Consider the following 20,078-nt stretch of genomic DNA (forward strand, 5'->3'; position numbering starts at 1 on the left):
CCGGACGTTCACGCTCTATGCTAAAGCCCTCGTCACAGCATCGCATTACCAGCAAGCCTCACCGGAAGACCGGGGAGGCCACCATCTCCAGTTGCCGCATCGGGGACTGCAAGTGCGACCCAAACAACGCCTTCAAGAAGGGAATGGCGCTGAGACGCCACCGCTGCCTTGTCCAATGAACTGGACCAAGGGTTTCCCCCGGTGCTCGAGGAGAGGGTCAGTCCGGGCCATGACAGCGCCTCCATGGAGGTTACGACACCATCAGGTGTCACCGTTGTCAGCGCAGGACATCGCCGCGCAGGGATTTTGCCCTGGACCAAGACCAGAACCCCAAATACCGTCGAAGCAAAGCAGACAGGAGACGGGGAAGCAGACCACCAGAGAAGACCATCAGCACCGAGAGGGAAACCACGTGTTGTCACCGTCGATGTAGGGAAGCACCGGCCATTGCAGAGCAGCAGCCGCCAGATGGCTGCCAAACAAGGCCAGCCACCGCAGGGGGTCGCGTCGAGCAGGAGTAGTGGCGCCATCGTGGGGACCTGCCACCCGCACCTTGTTGCCGCCGACCATGTGTAGGATCGAAAGTATGTCTAGAGGGGGGGTGATTAGACTACTTGACCAAATAAAAACTTAACCTTTTCCCAATTTTAGTTCTTGGCAGATTTTAGCTATTGTAGGACAAGTCAAGCAATCATCACACAATTCAAGCAAGCATGAGAAGAGTATATTGTCAGCGGAAAGTAAAGCATGCAACTTGCAAGAATGTAAAGGGAAGGGTTTGGAGAATTCAAACGCAATTGGAGACACGGATGATTTTCCCATGGTTCGGATAGGTGGTGCTATCCTACATCCACGTTGATGGAGACTTCAACCCACGAAGGGTAACGGTTGCGCGAGTCCACGGAGGGCTCCACCCACGAAGGGTAACGGTTGCGTGAGTCCACAAAGGGCTCCACCCATGAAGGGTCCACGAAGAAGCAACCACCCACAAAGGGTCCACGAAGTAGCAACCTTGTCTATCCCACCATGGCCATCGCCCACGAAGGACTTGCCTCACTAGCGGTAGATCTTCACGAAGTAGGCGATCTCCTTGCCCTTACAAACTCCTTGGTTCAACTCCACAATCTTGTCGGAGGCTCCCAAGTGACACCTAGCCAATCTAGGAGACACCACTCTCCAAGAAGTAACAAATGGTGTGTAGGTAATGAACTCCTTGCTCTTGTGCTTCAAATGATAGTCTCCCCAACACTCAACTCTCTCTCATAGGATTTGGATTTTGTGGAAAGAAGATTTGAGTGGAAAGCAACTTGGGGAAGGCTAGAGATCAAGATTCATATGGTAGGAATGGAATATCTTGGTCTCAACACATGAGTAGGTGGTTCTCTCTCAGAACATATGAGTTGGAATTGTGTATGTGTTCTGATGGCTCTCTCCACGAATGAAGAGGAGGTGGAGGGGTATATATAGCCTCCACACAAAATCCAACCGTTACACACAGTTTTCCAATCTCGGTGGGACCGAATCAACAAACTCGGTCGGACCGAAAAGGTAAACCTAGTGACCGTTAGAGATTTTCGGTGGGACTGACATGCAACTCGGTAGGACCGATATGGTTAGGGTTTGGGCATAACGTAATCTCGGTGAGACCGATTACACAAACTCGGTGAGACCGATTTTGGTAATTAGCTAACCAGAGAGTTGGTCAGGCAAACTCGGTGGGACCGATTTGCTCTTTCGGTGAGACCGAAAAGTTACAAAAAGGAAACACTGAATTTACATTGCAATCTCGGTGGGACCGATTCGCTCTTTCGGTGAGACCGAAAAGTTACGAAAGGGAAACAGAGAGTTTGCAATCCCATCTCGGTGAGACCGAGATCCCTATCGGTAGAAACGAATTGCTAGGGTTTGGCAGTGGCTTATGACAAGTGAAACTCGGTGGCGCCGGATAGAAAGAATCGGTATGACCGAGTTTGGCTTAGGGTTTAGGTCATTTGTGGATATGGGAAAGTAGTTGAGGGTTTTGGAGCATATCACTAAGCACATGAAGCAAGAGGCTCATTAAGCAACACCTCATCCCTCCTTGATAGTATTGGCTTTTCCTAAAGACTCAATGTGATCTTGGATCACTAAAATATAAAATGAAGAGTCTTGAGCTTTTGAGCTTGAGCCAATCCTTTGTCCTTAGCATTTTGAGGGTTCCACTTTCACTATCCATGCCATGCCAATCATTGATCTTTCTTGAAATAATCATCTTGGAATAGCATTAGCTCAATGAGCTATATGTTGTTATGAATTACCAAAACCACCTAGGGATAGTTGCACTTTCAATCTCCCCCTTTTTGGTAATTGATGACAACATATAGATCAAAGCTTCGACAAATGATAATAAGCATGAAATATATCGTCGCTTTGAGAAGTATGTGACAAGTAAGAGCTCCCCCTAAATTTGTGCATATTTAAAATTTGCTTTGGAATGCAAATGCACAAAGAGTTAGAGTCATGGGTTACTCTTCCATGTCACATACATCTTGGTGGAGCGCTTAAAATGATAAGAATGAAATACATGCACTCATCACCAAGAATAGTGAATGATCACATAAGATAGATAAGATGATAATATTAAGCAAACATAAGTGTAGCTTATGATCAAACACATGATCATCAATGTCTCACGAGCAATGACATAATATCTCAAGCACTCAAAAGCAAACAAAGTTCGAAAAAACCACCAAATAAAACAAGAGAGAATAAAAGCAACACTCTCTCTCGAAGCCTATGATCTATACATTTTCTCCCCCTTTGGCAACAAGTTACCAAAAAGTTCCTAGAAAATGCATAGTGCTAGATCGATGCTCAGGCTTGATCTTCAGGTGGTGGTGGAGTCCGGAGCACTCCAAGGACGAAGCCTTCTGTAGACGTGGTTGGAGTTGAGGCTGAAGTGGACGCTGGAGCTGGTGGACCTGAAGCTATAGCAACTGGCACTGCATGTGATCTCTGAGCTCTTGGCACTCTGGCAAATGCATCAGTTGTAGTCCTGCCTCTCCTCTCCTGCATGTCATCCTGGAGCTGCTCCACTGCAGTCTGAATCTCTGTCACCTTGACATCCAAGTCATAGAACTTTTGTTCCATGATTCTCTCTAGGCTTGCCTGGTTCTGAGTTAGGGTGGCTAGTCCTTTCTCAATCCGCAGGGTGGATGCAATTAGGTAACCAAGCTGCTCTTGTTTGGTTTTCAAGAAATACTCAGATGCCTCCTCTTGAGTTGGCATCTTGGCAGCTTTCTCCTTCCTTGCCTTCTCCTTCTTTGCTTGTGCTTGTGCAGACAATGGTTCATTCTCAGTCATAACAACTTGATTATCTTCAAAATCTGGACGGATGGGTAGGTGTTCCTTGTCCAATGAGTATATGCCTGTGCCCATCTTTGAGTTGATGAGCTCCTGAATCTGTGGGGCATATCCACAGCTCCTCTTCTGGTCTTCTGCAGTCCTCTTGATTGTTTCTACGATGAGGCTCATGACCTTGAACTTCTGAGGCACATCAAATACATGAAGCAAATTGATCGCATGGCCTCTGATCATCTTGTGATCACCTGACTTGGGCAAGAGAGTGTGCCTCAAAATCCAATTAATAGTTGGCAGCCCTGACAGAAGATAGTGCACTGAGCCAAATTTGAAAGTGTCAAGTGCTTCATTTGGAATTTCCTTGTACATGTTGGACATAGAGTTGTGGTCCATCTTCTTCTTGGCATAGATATCCAAGTCATCCTCATGCTCTTCTGGGGCATTGATCAGCTGAGCCCATTCAGCAACTGTAGATTGGTACCTCGTACCTTCAGACATCCAAGTTATCTTTCCATCTGGGTAGAAATGTGCTGTGGAGTAGAATTGCAGAATGAGTTCCTCGTTCCACTTTGTGAGCTTCTGCCCAACAAAGTCTGCTACTCCACAAGCATTGAAGCTGTCAATCACACCAGGATAGTGTTCCTCATTTTCCTTCATGTAGGTCTAGTCGACCCATCTCATGTCACAAACTATGGGCTTCTTATCAAGCAGCACTGTCTCATAGAAGTCCTGTTGTTCCTTGGTGTGAAACCTGTAATCCACAGCAGTTCTTCTCCTTGAAGCATACGGATTTGCTTCTCTCCACTTCCTCAGCCCTGAGTCTCTCCTGAGCTTCATATCCTCAGCCACAGGATGAGCATCATTGTGGTCTAGGATCTTGGGCTTGAGCCTTCTCAGAACGTGCTCTTCATCATCTTCTTCAGTAGCTTCAGGCACTGGGGCCTTGTTCTTTTCATTTGCAGGTATGCTCCTTGTATTTCTCTTTGGTGCAGACTTGGGCTTGGAGGCAGCTTTGGGTGCTTCTTTGGGCTTAGATGTGACAGCCCCTGATCTTATAGCATCACCCATAAGCTTAGGTGCCTTAGGTGCTGGTGCAGCTACCTCTTCTTCTTCCTCTTCTTCCATGATGGAAGCCTTTCCAAGCACTCTGGCTACGGTCTTCTTCACCCTTTCCTTTCTTTTCTTGCCTTCAGCAGCAACTGGCTCTATGGGTGCAGGCTTTTCAGGAATCTGAGTTGAAACTCTGGCCTTTGGCATAGGCTGCCTACCTGTTGGCCTTTTGATCTTTAAGCCTGGCTTTGTGCCCTGTGCTGGCTCAACTCTCTTTGATGTGGCTTCCTCTTCCTCTGCCACATAATCTTCATCCTCAGAATCAGAAGTTCTCTTCTTCCACTGTCTGGTGGCAGCTTTTGGCAAATTGCTTGGGGTACTTCTGCTGCCATCATCTGAAGAACTTGAGGGACTAGTGCCCTCACTCATCTGCACTTGCTCTTCTGACATGTTCTGGCTATCACTTTGGTCTGACATGAGGAACAAGCTGACTGCTGACCCTGTGAATAGTTTATAGATGAGGTAGAATAGATGAGCATCACCAAATGCAGAGATTTTTGCAAAAGAATGACTCAAAAACTTAGTTTTAGTTTCCCACTGAAATCATCTCGGATCTACCGATTTTCAAACTCGGTGATACCGAAGCAGTTTTCGGAACCTAAACTAGTGAACTCGGTCAGACCGAGTCACAGTTCGGTGGCACCGAGACTGCTAGGGTTTCACAGAGTTCCAAAATCGGTCACACCGATAAGTAATTCTCGGTCAGACCGAGTCTCACTTGTGCAATGGCATAAGACAAATCGGCGGGACCGAGTTTTTCATCTCGGTGGGTCCGAGATGGTTTCGGCGGAAACCTAAACCTAGAATTTTCGAATCAAACCTAATCTACGAGTTCATTGACTGGATAGAAGTTTAACAAACGTGGCAAGAATCATGATGATCACAATGTGCTAAGAATCGGATTGGGGAATAGCACAAAGATCGAGTCCATACCCTAGTTCGGCGGAGACTCGCTACGGCGGCAACAGCGGGGTTGAATTCCGTTGACGGCGATGGAGACCAGCGACTGGAGGCGGCTGGCGGCGAGGAGACGATCCGGAGACCAAGTTGGCAGAGCAGGCTATCGCGCGGGCGAAGGGGTTCGGAGAAATTTCCAAATTTTTGCCCGTGACTATATATAGCCCGACCCTGTCGGTGTGACCGAGTGGAACAACTCGGTGGCACCGAGATGCAAAACTGTATACAGTTGTTGCAACTTGGTGTGACCGAATGGTTCAAATCGGTTGCACCGAGATTGAAAACCTAGATCAACTTAATGATCTCGGTAGGACCGAAAGTGGGGTATCGGTCAGACCAAGAATCATAAAGAGGTTTTGGAAGTTTAAGTCTATGATGAATCGGGGACTCCGAGCGCTCCTCACACAGAGTGGTTCGAATCTGACTTGATCAAATTTTGTGATGTAGCATGAATAGAGTTTGAGACGAGAAAAGCATAGATAGCTAGAGGAGGTTCTTAGGCATTCTTGTCCATCCACTTGGCAAAAGGAAATAAAACCAAACAATCAAAACAACAAGTGGATGTCCTCGAATGAGTAAAATATGCAACCAGCATGCTCACGCAATAAGATGGCAAATGAAATATGTGACAAGGCATGCACAACCAATTCTAGCATCTATCAAGCAATTTGCGATGACAAGGTCATCTATATATGAGTATATTGACTTAGGAGTCAAGTGAGAACACTTGATCATAGGTCATACTCATCGTTTAAGCTCAAGTGGGGTTACCACTTTTACATAAAGCATTGTTGTGTTCACATCTTTAGAGTTGCTTTAGCTCAAGCCTTAGAGTAAAGCTCCCCCTAGATGTGATATCCCCCCTTAGAGGGATTAACTAACATCGGGTTTTGTCGATGATGACTTCATGTAGATGTTGAAGATGTGGATGCTCAATGTTGATGTAGATCACTTGGAGCTATCCATTTGAGTGAATTGCACTTTCAATACCTACATGGGTTAGTCCCACAAGGAACAAACAAGGATATCCATAGACATAGAGTGATGCACACACAAGATGATGTCCATGAAAACTTTTAGGTTACCTTGTCCCTTCTCTTACCAACAAGAGGGTTTGTGACTCCTTGAACTAGTGCAAGATGTGGAAGTTGATTGCACTTGTTCTTGCCAAAATGATAAGAGTGAAGTATGTTGGCGGAGACACCCTCAAGAACTCTCTAGTTCTTATTCTTTTGGATCCACACCATCTTGATGGGAATCCTTGGAGTTGTAGTCGTACTTGATGAAGTGGAACTTGAAGTAGTCTTGGGAACCCACTTGACTAAGGTCTTTGGAGCTTCTTCAAATGCATCAATTTCCTCTTGAAGCTTGTCCTTGCCTTTTTGCTCGTAGTCTTGTGGTGGAAGATCATCTTGAGCTTGTGTCCCCTTGAAAGAAGTATCATACTTCTCTTGTTGAGGAACAAACTTTGTCTTGGGGTATTGATCTTCTTCCCACTCAACTCCATTGGCATTGAACTTTCGTTCAAAACCAACACCTTGATTCTTCCGGTGCATTCCTCGCTTGCGCACAATTTTCTCGAATTGCTTACTCCTGGCAAGGCTTTTGTACACTCCTTTCTCTATAATTCCCTTCAATAAGCTATTTTCTTGCTCAAGTGTAACTTGGCTAAGAGAATCATTAGTGGAATCAAGAGAACTACTAGAAGCAACAATATTGGATTTAGCATGATCATTGTTACTGCTAGAGGAAGAATCTTTCTTGTTCTTGTTACTAGACTTGACTTGAGGCATGTAAGTGGATAAGAGTAAACGCTTGGTAATGTAAGAAGAACTTTTCTTGCGGAGATCATCATTGATTGCTTTTAAGAACTCATGCTCTTGCTCAAGATTGAGCTTTTCAAAGCGTAATTTCTCATGAGCTCTTAAAAGTTCTCGATGATCTTCGAAGATAGTTTCATGAGCTAACTTAAGAGTGTTTAGTTCTTTAGTTAGAGCCTCAATCTTCTCCTTATCATTGTCATTCGTTTTATCTTGATTAGCATGATTAATTGATGTTTCATCATAGTATTCATCACTAGAGTTGTCAACAAGCAAATCATCACCTAACAAGTCATCTTCATCACTATTGAAATCAACTTACTCGGGGTGTGTTACCTTAGGACCTTTGGACATGAAGCATCTTCCAATTCCTTCATTTGGTGAGTCAAATATGTCGTAGGAGTTGGTTGACACAAGTGCTAGACCGGCAACACCTTCATCTTGAGTATCTTCGGAGTCGGAGTGATAACTTCTCTCGGAGTGGCTGTCGGAGTCGGAGCCGGATACCCATTCACCAACATGAGCTTGATGTCTTCGTTTTGTGTAGCTCCTTGATGATTTTTCCTTCCTTTCCGAATCCTTGCTTCTCCATGAGTATCTTCATTCATAACGATCATCTCTACTCCTTCTCTCTCTTGGTGGTGATTCTTTGCTTCTTCTTTTTGGAGAATCTTCTCTTCTCTTGTAGGGAGCCGTACACTCATTGGAATAGTGTCCGGGTCTTCCACAACTGTAGCAGTTTCGCTCTCGACTAGAAGATCTTTTGTCATTGTAGGACCTTGACTTGAAGCTTCTATCTTTGCTTCTACTCTTGTAGAAATTGTTGAAGTTCTTCACCATTAAGCTCAATTCTTCATTGAAGTTTTGTTTCTCACTTGATGATGTAGGGGCTTCACATGAGGCTTTGTAGGCACCACTTGATTTGTTGTGAAGTTCCTCTTTATCCTTAAGTGACATCTCATGAGCAACAATTCTTCCAATCACCTCCGTTGGCTTGAGATCTCTGTAATTGGGCATCTTTTGGATCAATGTGCACACGGTATCATATTTTCCATCCAAGGCTCTTAGAATCTTCTTGATGATGAATCTATCGGTCATCTCTTCACTTCCTAAGCCGGCAATCTCATTTGTGATGAGAGCAAGCCTAGAGTACATTTCAGCGACACCTTCACCATCCTTCATTTTGAACTTGTCAAGTTGACTTTGAAGCACATCCAACTTGGATTCCTTGACAGAGTCGGTACCTTCGTGCATATCAATCAAAGTGTCCCAAATTTCCTTTGCATTCTCAAGACGGCTGATTTTGTTGAATTCTTCGGGGCACAATCCGTTGAAGAGAATATCACAAGCTTGAGCATTGTATTGCAACATCTTCAACTCATCCGCGGTAGCTTCACGGTTTGGTTCTTTCCCATCAAAGAAGTCACCTTGCAAACCAACACACACAATAGCCCAAACGGCGGGGTTATGTCCAAGAATATGCATTTTCATTTTATGCTTCCAACTAGCAAAATTAGTACCATCAAAGTAAGGACTTCTACGGTGATAATTTCCCTCGCTAGACGCCATACTCTCCTAGGTTGTGAAACCAAGGCTATGACCACCAAAAGCTATGGAGATCAAAGCAAATGGAGACCAAGGCTCTGATACCACTTGTACGATCGAAAGTATGTCTAGAGGGGGGGTGATTAGACTACTTGACCAAATAAAAACTTAACCTTTTCCCAATTTTAGTTCTTGGCAGATTTTAGCTATTGTAGGACAAGTCAAGCAATCATCACACAATTCAAGCAAGCATGCAAAGAGTATATTGGCAGCGGAAAGTAAAGCATGCAACTTGCAAGAATGTAAAGGGAAGGGTTTGGAGAATTCAAACGCAATTGGAGACACGGATGTTTTTCCCGTGGTTCGGATAGGTGGTGCTATCCTACATCCACGTTGATGGAGACTTCAACCCACGAAGGGTAACGGTTGCGCGAGTCCACGGAGGGCTCCACCCACGAAGGGTAATGGTTGCGTGAGTCCACGAAGGGCTCCACCCATGAAGGGTCCACGAAGAAGCAACCACCCACAAAGGGTCCACGAAGTAGCAACCTTGTCTATCCCACCATGGCCATCGCCCACGAAGGACTTGCCTCACTAGTGGTAGATCTTCACGAAGTAGGCGATCTCCTTGCCCTTACAAACTCCTTGGTTCAACTCCACAATCTTGTCGGAGGCTCCCAAGTGACACCTAGCCAATCTAGGAGACACCACTCTCCAAGAAGTAACAAATGGTGTGTAGGTAATGAACTCCTTGCTCTTGTGCTTCAAATGATAGTCTCCCCAACACTCAACTCTCTCTCATAGGATTTGGATTTTGTGGAAAGAAGATTTGAGTGGAAAGCAACTTGGGGAAGGCTAGAGATCAAGATTCATATGGTAGGAATGGAATATCTTGGTCTCAACACATGAGTAGGTGGTTCTCTCTCAGAACATATGAGTTGGAATTGTGTATGTGTTCTGATGGCTCTCTCCACGAATGAAGAGGAGGTGGAGGGGTATATATAGCCTCCACACAAAATCCAACCGTTACACACAGTTTTCCAATCTCGGTGGGACCGAATCAACAAACTCGGTCGGACCGAAAAGGTAAACCTAGTGACCATTAGAGATTTTCGGTGGGACTGACATGCAACTCGGTAGGACCGATATGGTTAGGGTTTGGGCATAACGTAATCTCGGTGAGACCGATTACACAAACTCGGTGAGACCGATTTTGGTAATTAGCTAACCAGAGAGTTGGTCAGGCAAACTCGGTGGGACCGATTTGCTCTTTCGGTGAGACCGAAAAGTTACAAAAAGGAAACACTGAATTTACATTGCAATCTCGGTGGGACCGATTCGCTCTTTCGGTGAGACCAAAAAGTTACGAAAGGGAAACAGGGAGTTTGCAATCCCATCTCGGTGAGACCAAGATCCCTATCGGTAGAACCGAATTGCTAGGGTTTGGCAGTGGCTTATGACAAGTGAAACTCGGTGGCGCCGGATAGAAAGAACCGGTATGACCGAGTTTGGCTTAGGGTTTAGGTCATTTGTGGATATGGGAAAGTAGTTGAGGGTTTTGGAGCATATCACTAAGCACATGAAGCAAGAGGCTCATTAAGCAACACCTCATCCCTCCTTGATAGTATTGGCTTTTCCTAAAGACTCAATGTGATCTTGGATCACTAAAATATAAAATGAAGAGTCTTGAGCTTTTGAGCTTGAGACAATCCTTTGTCCTTAGCATTTTGAGGGTTCCACTTTCACCATCCATGCCATGCCAATCATTGAGCTTTCCTGAAATAATCATCTTGGAATAGCATTAGCTCAATGAGCTATATGTTGTTATGAATTACCAAAACCACCTAGGGATAGTTGCACTTTCACCATGCCGCTGCCACGGTGACCCGCAGCCTCCGCCACCTGGATCCGCTGGGGCACAGCCAAACAGCCGCAGCCGCACCCCCAAAGGGTCGCGCCGCGCCACCCGCGTGCTCGCCACACCAGGTCCAGAGGCCCGACCCTCTGGATCTGGGGTCGCCGTCGCGAAACCCTAGGTCCGAAGCAGCACGGCACCGTCAGCCTCGTCGAGCCCCACGCTCGAGGGGGGAGGCAGAGAGGCTATGGTGTTGATATAGAAGCCCTCCGTGATCGAATCCCCCTCCGGCAGATCGCTGGAAAATACCCAAGATGGGATCTCACGGGTACATAAGGTTGCGGCAGTGGAAAAGGTGTTTCGTGGCTCTTCCTGAAGGTTTCAGGGTATAAGAGTATATATAGGCGAAAGAAGTAGGTCGATGGAGCTGCGATGGGCCCATGAGGGTGGGGGCGCGCCCTCCTGCCTCGTGGCTTCCTCGTTGCTTCCTTGACGTCCACTCCAAGTCTCTCGGATTGCGTTCGTTCCAAAAACGATCCTCGCAAAGGTTTCATTCCATTTGATATTCCTTTTCTGCGAAACACTGAAATAGGAAAAAAACAACAATTTGCACTGGGCTTTCGGTCAATAGGTTAGTCCCAAAAATAATATAAAAAGGTATATTGAAGCCCATTAAACATCCAAAACAGATAATATAATAGCATGGAACAATCAAAAATTATAGATACGTTGGAGACGTATCAAGCATCCCCAAGCTTAATTCCTGCTCGTCCTCGAGTAGGTAAATGATAAAAACAAAATTTTTGATGTGGAATGCTCCCAAACATAATTTTCAATGTAATTCTCTTTATTGTGGCATGAATGTTCAGATCCAAAAGATTCAAGATAAAAGTTTAATGTTGACATAAAAATAGTAATACGTCAAGCATGCTAACCAAGCAATTATGTCTTATCAAAATAACATAGCCAAAGAAAGCTTATCCCTACAAAATCATATAGTTTTGCCATGCTTCATTTTCGTCACACAAAATGCTCCCATCATGCATAACCCTGATGACAAGCCGAGCAATTGGTTCATACTTTTTAACACGCTTCAGCCTTTTCAACCCTTACGCAATACATGAGCGCAAGCCATGGATATAGCACTATAGGTGGAATAGCATATGATGATGGGGGTCATGTGAGAAGACAAAAAAGGAGAAAGTCTCACATTGACGCGGCTAATCAACGGGCTATGGAGATGCCCATCAATTGATGTCAATGCGAGGAGTAGGGATTGCCATGCAACGGATGCACTAGAGCTATAAGTGTATGAAAGCTCATCAAAAGAAACTAAGTGGTTCTGCATCCAACTTTGTTGCTCACGAAGACCTAGGGTATTTTGAGGAAGCCCATCATTGGAATATACAAGTCCGGACTCGATACTAGAACAAAAATATGACTCTATGTGAATGCCTCCCACGATGTACAGGGATATGCGATGAATCAAGAGCGACATGTATGAAAGAATTATGAAAGTGGCTTTGCCACAAATACGATGTCAACTACATGATCATGCAAAGCAATATGAAAATGATGAAGCATGTCATAATAAACGAAACGGTGGAAAGTTGCATGGCAATATATCTCGGAATGGCTATGGAAATGCCATAATAGGTAGGTATGGTCGCTGTTTTGAGGATGATATAAGGAGGCTTATGTGTGATAGAGTGTATCGTATCACGGGGTTTGGATGCACCGGCGAAGTTTGCACCAACTCTCAAGGTGAGAAAGGGCAATGCACGGTACCGTAGAGGCTAGCAAATTGCGGAAAGGTAAGAGTGAGTATGATCCATGGACTCACATTAGTCATAAAGAACTCATATACTTATTGCAAAAGTTTATTAGCCCTTGAAGCAAAGTACTACTACGCATGCCCCTAGATGGATAGATTGGTAGGAAAAGACCATCGCTCGTCCCCGACCGCCACTCATAAGGAAAGCACTCAAAGAACACCCCATGCTTCAAATTTGTCACACAACGTTTACCATACGTGCATGCTACGGGACTTGCCAACTTTAACACAAGTATTTCTGAATTTAACAATTACCCAACTAGCATGAATCTAACATTACCACCTTTATATCTCAAAACGTCTATCAAGTATCATAGTATTCAATGCACTCTATATGAAAGTTTTTATGATACCCATCTTGAATGCCTATCATATTAGAACTAATTTTATAGCCAAAGCAAATTACCATGTTGTTCTAAAAGACTCTCAAAATAATATAAGTGAATCATGAGAGATCAATAATTTTTACAAAATAAAACCACCACGGTGCTCTAAAAATATAAGTGAAGCACTAGAGAAAAATTATCTAGCTCAAAAGATATAAGTGAAGCACATAGAGTATTCTAATAAATTATGATTCATGTGTGTCTCTCCCAAAAGGTGTATACAGCAAGGATGATTGTAGTAAACTAAAAAGCAAAGACTCAAATCATGCAAGACACTCCAAGCAAAACACATATCATGTGGTGAATAAAAATATAGCCTCAAGTAAAGTTACCGATAAACAAAGACGAAAGAGTGGATGCCTTCCGGGGCATCCCCAAGCTTAGGCTTTTTGGTTGTCCTTGGATTTTACCTTGGGGTTCCTTGGGCATCCCCAAGCTTAGGCTCTTTCCACTCCTTGTTCCAAAATCCATCAAATCTTTACCCAAAAACTTCAAAACTCACAACACAAAACTAAACAGAAAATCTCATGAGCTCCGTTGGTATAAGAAAACAAATTACCACCTTAAGGTACTATAATGAACTCATTATTTATTTATATTGGTGTTAAACCTACTGTATTCCAACTTCTCTATGGTTCATACCCCCCGGTACTAGCCATAGATTCATCAAAATAAGCAAACAACACACGAAAAACAGAATCTGTCAAAAACAGAACAGTCTGCAGTAATCTGTAGGTTACAATACTTATGTAACTCCAAAACTCCTAAGAAATTAGGACATACTAAATAATTTGTATTTTGATCTACTGCAGTTGGAATCAGTATTTTATCTCTCTCTGGTTAAAAATGAAAATTATTCTCGTGAGAGCATACTTTCTGTTTTTTCCAGCAAGATCAAATAACAATCACCTAAGAAGATCCGAAAGGCTTTACTTGGCACAAACACTAATTAAAACATAAAAACACAATCATAACAGAGGATAGATGATTTATTTATTACTAAACAGGAACAAAAAGCAAGGAACAAAAAATAAAATTGGGTTGCCTCCCAACAAGCGCTATCGTTTAACGCCCCTATCTAGGCATTGCGATTTCAATGATGCTCACATGAAAGACAAGAATTGAAGCACAAAGAGAGCATCACAAAACACATGACAAACACATCTAAGTCTAACATACTTCCTATGCATAGGCATTTTATAAGCAAACAAATTATCAAGACAAGCAAAACTAGCATATGCATGGAAGAAAAAAGAAACAATAGCAATCTCAACATGACGAGAGGTAATTTAGTAACATGAAAATTTCTACGACCATATTTTCCTCTCTCATAATAATTACATGTAGGATCATAAGCAAATTTAACAAAATAACTATCACATAAAATATTTTCAACACGATCCACATGCATGCAAAGTTGACACTCTTCCAAAATAGTGGGATTAACATTAACTAAAGTCATGACCTCTCCAAACCCACTTTTATAAACAATTTCATAAGATTTAACATTATCCAAATATGTGGGATCTAAAGTTGACACTCTTCCAAACCCACTTTCAATAATATTGCAAACACTATTATCAATCTCATATTCATCATGGGGCTTAAATAAATTTTCAAGATCAAAAGAACAATCACCCCAATCATGATCATTGCAACAAATAGTAGTCATAGCAAAACTAGCATCCCCAAGCTTACAGTTTTGCATATTATTAGAACAATTGACATTAATAGAATTTACAATAACATCATTGCAATCATGCTTTTTATTCAAAGATCTATCATGAATCACTTCATAAAGCACTTCATCACAATTTTCAGATTCACAAATTTCAAGCAAAACCTCATAAAGATAATCCAGTACACTCAATCACTAGCAATTGGTTCATCATAATTGGATCTTTTAAAAAGATTAGCAAGAGGATGAGGATCCATATCAATAGATATTTAGCAAGCGAAGATGCAAGCTAATAGAAGGCACATGGTAACACGAGCAAACAGAAGGACGAACAAAAGAGGGCGAATAAAACGACAAAGGTGAAGTGGGGGGAGGAAAATGAGAGGCAAATGGAAAATAATGTAATGCGAGGGATAAGAGTTTGTGATGGGTACTTGGTATGTCTTGACTTGGCGTAGATCTCCCCAGCAACGGCGCCAGAAATGGCTAGTTGACGGGAGATCAAATCTTGACTTGACTTGGTGCAAATCTCCCCGGCAACAGTGACAAAAATTCTTCTTGCTACCTCTTGATCATGCGTTGGTTTTCCCTTGAAGAGGAAAGGGTGGTGCAGCAAAGTAGCGTAAGTATTTCCCTCAGTTTTTTAGAACCAAGGTATCAATCCAGCAGGAGACTACACACAAATCGCCTAGTACATGCACAAACAAATAAGAACCTTGCAACCAACTCGATAAAGGGGTTTTCAATCCCTTCACGGCCACTTGCAAAAGTAAGATCTGATAAAGATAATATGATAAATATTTTTGGTATTTTTGTGGTATAGATTGGAAAATAAAGATTGCAAAATAAATAGTAAACTAGAATTATAGATTGGAAACTTATATGATGTAAAGTAGACCCGGGGGCCATAGGTTTCACTAGTGGCTTCTCTCAAGATAGCATGTATTACGGTGGGTGAACAAATTACTGCCGAGGAATTGATAGAAAAGCGCATAGTTATGATGATATCTAAGGCAATGATCATGAATATAGGCATCACGTCCGTGACAAGTAGACCGAAACGATTCTGCATCTACTACTATTACTCCACACATCGACCGCTATCCAGCATGTATTAAGTTCATAAGAACGAGTAACGCATTAGGCAAGATGACATGATGTAGAGGGATAAACTCAAGCAATATGATATAAACCCCATCTTTTTATCCTCGATGGCAATAATACAATACGTGTCGTTTCCCTTTATGTCACTAGGATCGAGCACCGCAAGATTGAACCCAAAGCTAAGCACTTCTCCCATTGCAAGAAAGATCAATCTAGTAGGCCGAACTAAACCGATAATTCGAAGAGACTTGCAAAGATATCAAATCATGCATATAAGAATTCAGAGAAGAATCAAATAATATTCATAGATAATCAAGTTCATAAACCCACAATTCATCGGATCTCGGCAAACACACCGCAAAAGAGTTACATTGAATAGATCTCCAAGAAGATCGAGGAGAACTTTGTATTGAGATCCAAAGAGAGAGAAGAAGCCATCTAGCTAATAACTATGGACCCGAAGGTCTGTGGTAAACTACTCACACATCATCGGAGAGGCTATGGTGTTGATGTAGAAGCCCTCCGTGATCGAACCCCCCTCTGGCAGATCGCCGAAAAAGGCCCCAAGATGGGATCTCACGGGTACAAAAGGTTGCGGCAGTGGAAAAGGTGTTTCGTGGCTCGTCCTGAAGGTTTCATGGTATAAGAGTATATATAGGCGAAAGAAGTAGGTCGGTGGAGCTGTGAGGGGCTTACGAGGGTGGGGGGGCACCCACCCCCTAGGGCGCGCCCTCCTGCCTCGTGGTTTCCTCGCTGCTTCCTTAACATCCACTCCAAGTCTCCTGGATTGCGTTTGTTCCAAAAACGATCCTCGCGAAGGTTTCATTCCGTTTGATATTCCTTTTCTGCAAAACACTGAAATAAGAAAAAAACAGCAATTTGCACTGGGCTTTTGATTAATAGGTTAGTCCCAAAAATTATATGAAAAGGTATATTAAAGCCCATTAAACATCCAAAACAGATAATATAATAGCATGGAAAAATAAAAAATTATATATACATTGGAGACGTATCACACATAAACTCATAATACTGATTGTCACTGAACGTTAAGCGTGCGGACCCTACGGGTTCGAGAACTATGTAGACATGACCGAGACATGTCTCCGGTCAATAACCAATAGTGAAACCTGGATGTTCATATTGGCTCCCACATATTCTACGAAGATCTTTATCGGTCAAACCGCATAACGATATATGTTGTTCCCTTTGTCATCGGTATGTTACTTGCCCGAGATTCGATCGTCGTATCTCAATACCTAGTTCAATCTCATTACCGGCAAGTCTCTTTACTCGTTCTGTAATGCATCATCCCGCAACTAACTCATTAGTCACATTGCTTGAGGGAGTCCTGGATTAAGGGGTCCTCGGGCGTCCGGCATGTGTGACATGGGCCAGACTAATGGGCTATGAAGATACAAGATAGAAGACTCTCTCCCATGTTCGGATGGGACTCTCCTTGGCGTGGATGGAAAGCCTAGCGTTCGGATATGAAGATTCCTTTCTCTGTAACCAACTTTGTACAACCCTAGTCCCCTCCGGTGTCTATATAAACCGGAGGGTTTAGTCCGTAGAGGCAATCATAATCTGACATGCTAGACTTCTAGGGTTTAGCTATTATGATCTCATGGTAGATCAACTCTTGTAACCCTCATACTCATCAATATCAATCAAGCAGGATGTAGGGTATTACCTCCATCAAGAGGGCCCGAACCTGGGTAAAACTTCGTGTCCCCTGTCTTCTGTTACCATCAACCTTAGACGCACAGTTTGGGACCCCCTACCCGAGATCCGCCGGTTTTGACACCGACATTGGTGCTTTCATTGAGAGTTCCACTATGTCGCCGTCAGAAGGTTTGATGGCTCCATCCATCATTTGCAACGATACTGTCCTAGGGGAGGTTTTTCTCCCCGGCCAGATCTTCGTATTCGGCGGCTTCGCACTGCGGGCCAACTCACTTGGCCATCTAGAGCAGATCGACAGCTACGCCCTAGGTCACCAGATTAGTTTTGGAAACCTGGATTATGTCACTGATATCTGATGAGACTTGATCTTCCAAGGATTCACGACCCCAACCTCCGCTCTGGCCTTAGGGCTGGAGCACCTCGCCAGGACCGAAGACGCTAAACCTGCCGGACTATCTGTGGCCATTAGGCCCAGTACTGGAGAGCCGGAGGAAGTAGTGTTGCCGGAAACTATCGCAAAGCCGGACTCTTCCCCGAACACTGGCGCCGAACTCTTGGAGTCAGCATCGTGTGAGCTCGGCCAAGGAATTCTCTTCCCGCCATGCTCCACGGACTCTTTTCTCCCCCGACAAACCTCGCTGTTAAGCGAGGCTCTGCACTTGATGCGATCCCTCGTAATTACAGAGGAGCAATGTCCGAACTACGCCCAACCCAGACTAGGGGCTGAGAGTAGGGAATTTTACATCCCACCCACCACCCACTTCATCGCCACAGTAGAGGACTTAACTGACATGCTCGATTACGGCTCTGAAGACATCGACGGTATGGACGACGATGCCGGAGAGGAGCAAGCCGAAAACCCACCGTTTACCGGACGCTGGACGTCCACCTCTTCGTATGACGTGTACATGGTGGATACACCCAAGGAGGGTGACATCGATAATGAGAAAAAATCTAGTAGAGGATGAACCTCCCAAGATACAACCAAAGCGCCGACGACGCCGCTCTAAATCACGCCGCAGCAAATACATCAATACCGGCACGAGAGACAACAACACTCCGGAAGATGCCGAAGACCAAGAAAACCCCGTCGAGCAAAACTCTAAACAAGACGATCGGGAGGATGGGCAAGTTAGCCCTGACGGACAGGCTGCAAATGAAGACTCAGAGGACAATAGTTACCTTCCACCCTTCGAGGATGAGGTGAGCCTCGGTGACGAAGACTTTATCGTGCCTGAGGAACCTCTTGAGCAGGAGCGCTTTAAGCAACGGCTAATAGCCACTGCAAGGAGCCTGAAAAAGAAGCAGCAGCAGCTTCAAGCTGATCAAGATCTGCTCAACAATAGATGGACTAATGTCCTGGCAGCAGAGGAATATGGCCTCAAGCGCTCAACCAAAAGTTACCCGAAGCGTAAACTGCTACCTCAATTCGATGACGAGGCACTTGAGCCCGTACCATCAACGCATAATGCGGTTGATCGACCACCACGTGGCCGGGACAAAACGACAACTCGGGCCGAACACCAGCCCGTCCTACCTCATCGTAAAAGGCAAAGATAAAACAGCTTGGGGATACACATATGACTTGCGGCAGGACCTGAAGAATAAATCAGGTCCGGCCAGATCGATCTACGGATTGCGGGGGCGTGCCCCGATGCGCGACGACGGCTATCAAGCCGAACACGGCAAGCACAATCACGTCTGGGCCGAAAACCGTAGACGGAATCCATCTGAACTACGACACGATCTGGCCCGATATAGAGGCGCCGCACACCCCCTCTGCTTCACTGATGAAGTAATGGAACACGAATTCCCAGAAGGGTTCAAACCCGTGAATATCGAATCATATGATGGAACCACAGATCCCGTGGTATGGATTGAAGACTTTATTCTCCATATTCATATGGCCCGCGGCGTTGATCTTCATGCCATCAAATACCTCCCCCTAAAACTCAAGGGACTGGCCCTACACTGGCTGAACAGCCTACCTGAAAACTCTATTGGCAGCTGGGAAGACCTAGAAGATGCCTTCCGTGACAACTTCCAAGGCACATATGTCAGACCTCCGGATGCCGATGACTTAAGTCACATAGTCCAACAGCCCGGAGAGTCAGCGAGGAAATTTTGGACTAGGTTCTTAACTAAAAAGAACCAGACCGTCGACTGTCCAGATGCCGAAGCCCTAGCGGCCTTCAAACACAGCACCCGCGACGAATGGCTCGCCCGACACCTCGGCCAAGAAAAGCCGAAGTCCATGGCGGCCCTCACGGCACTCATGACCCGCTTTTGTGCGGGTGAAGATAGCTGGCTAGCCCGCAACAATAACAATGCAAGCGAACCTGGCACCTCAAAAGCCAGAAATAGCAACGGCAAGCCCCGACGCAACAAGCACAAGAGTCGAAACAATGGTGACAATATAGATGACACGGCGGTCAACGCCGGATTCAGTGGCTCCAAGTCCGGTCAGCGGAAGAAGCCATATAAAAGGAATAATCAGAGCCCTTCCAGCCTGGACTGCATACTTGATCGTCCATGTCAGATCCATGGCACCCCTGATAAACCAACCAATCATACCCACCAGAGTTGTTGGGTCTTCAAACAAGCCGGCAAGTTAAATGCCGAAGACAAGGAGAAGGGGTCGCAAAGCGAGAATGACGACGAGGAGCCCCGTCCACCAAACACAAGGGACAGAAGAAGTTTCCCCCTCGGTTCAAAACGGTGAACATGATATATGCTACCCATATCCCCAAGAGGGAGAGCAAGC

The 20,078-nt window shown here is 44.5% G+C and overlaps 1 pseudogene; it reads left to right on the forward strand.

Annotated features, from left to right (window-relative positions):
* The first annotated feature begins 243 nt into the window (after nucleotides 1-243).
* On the forward strand, nucleotides 244-19,335 carry LOC147991241 (uncharacterized; annotated as a pseudogene).
* Nucleotides 19,336-20,078: the final 743 nt, after the last annotated feature.

This window comes from Triticum urartu, chromosome 1A (assembly GCF_056163025.1).
Source record: "Triticum urartu cultivar PI428250 chromosome 1A, HENAU_Tu73, whole genome shotgun sequence".
In the NCBI taxonomy this organism is placed as follows: Eukaryota; Viridiplantae; Streptophyta; class Magnoliopsida; order Poales; family Poaceae; genus Triticum; species Triticum urartu.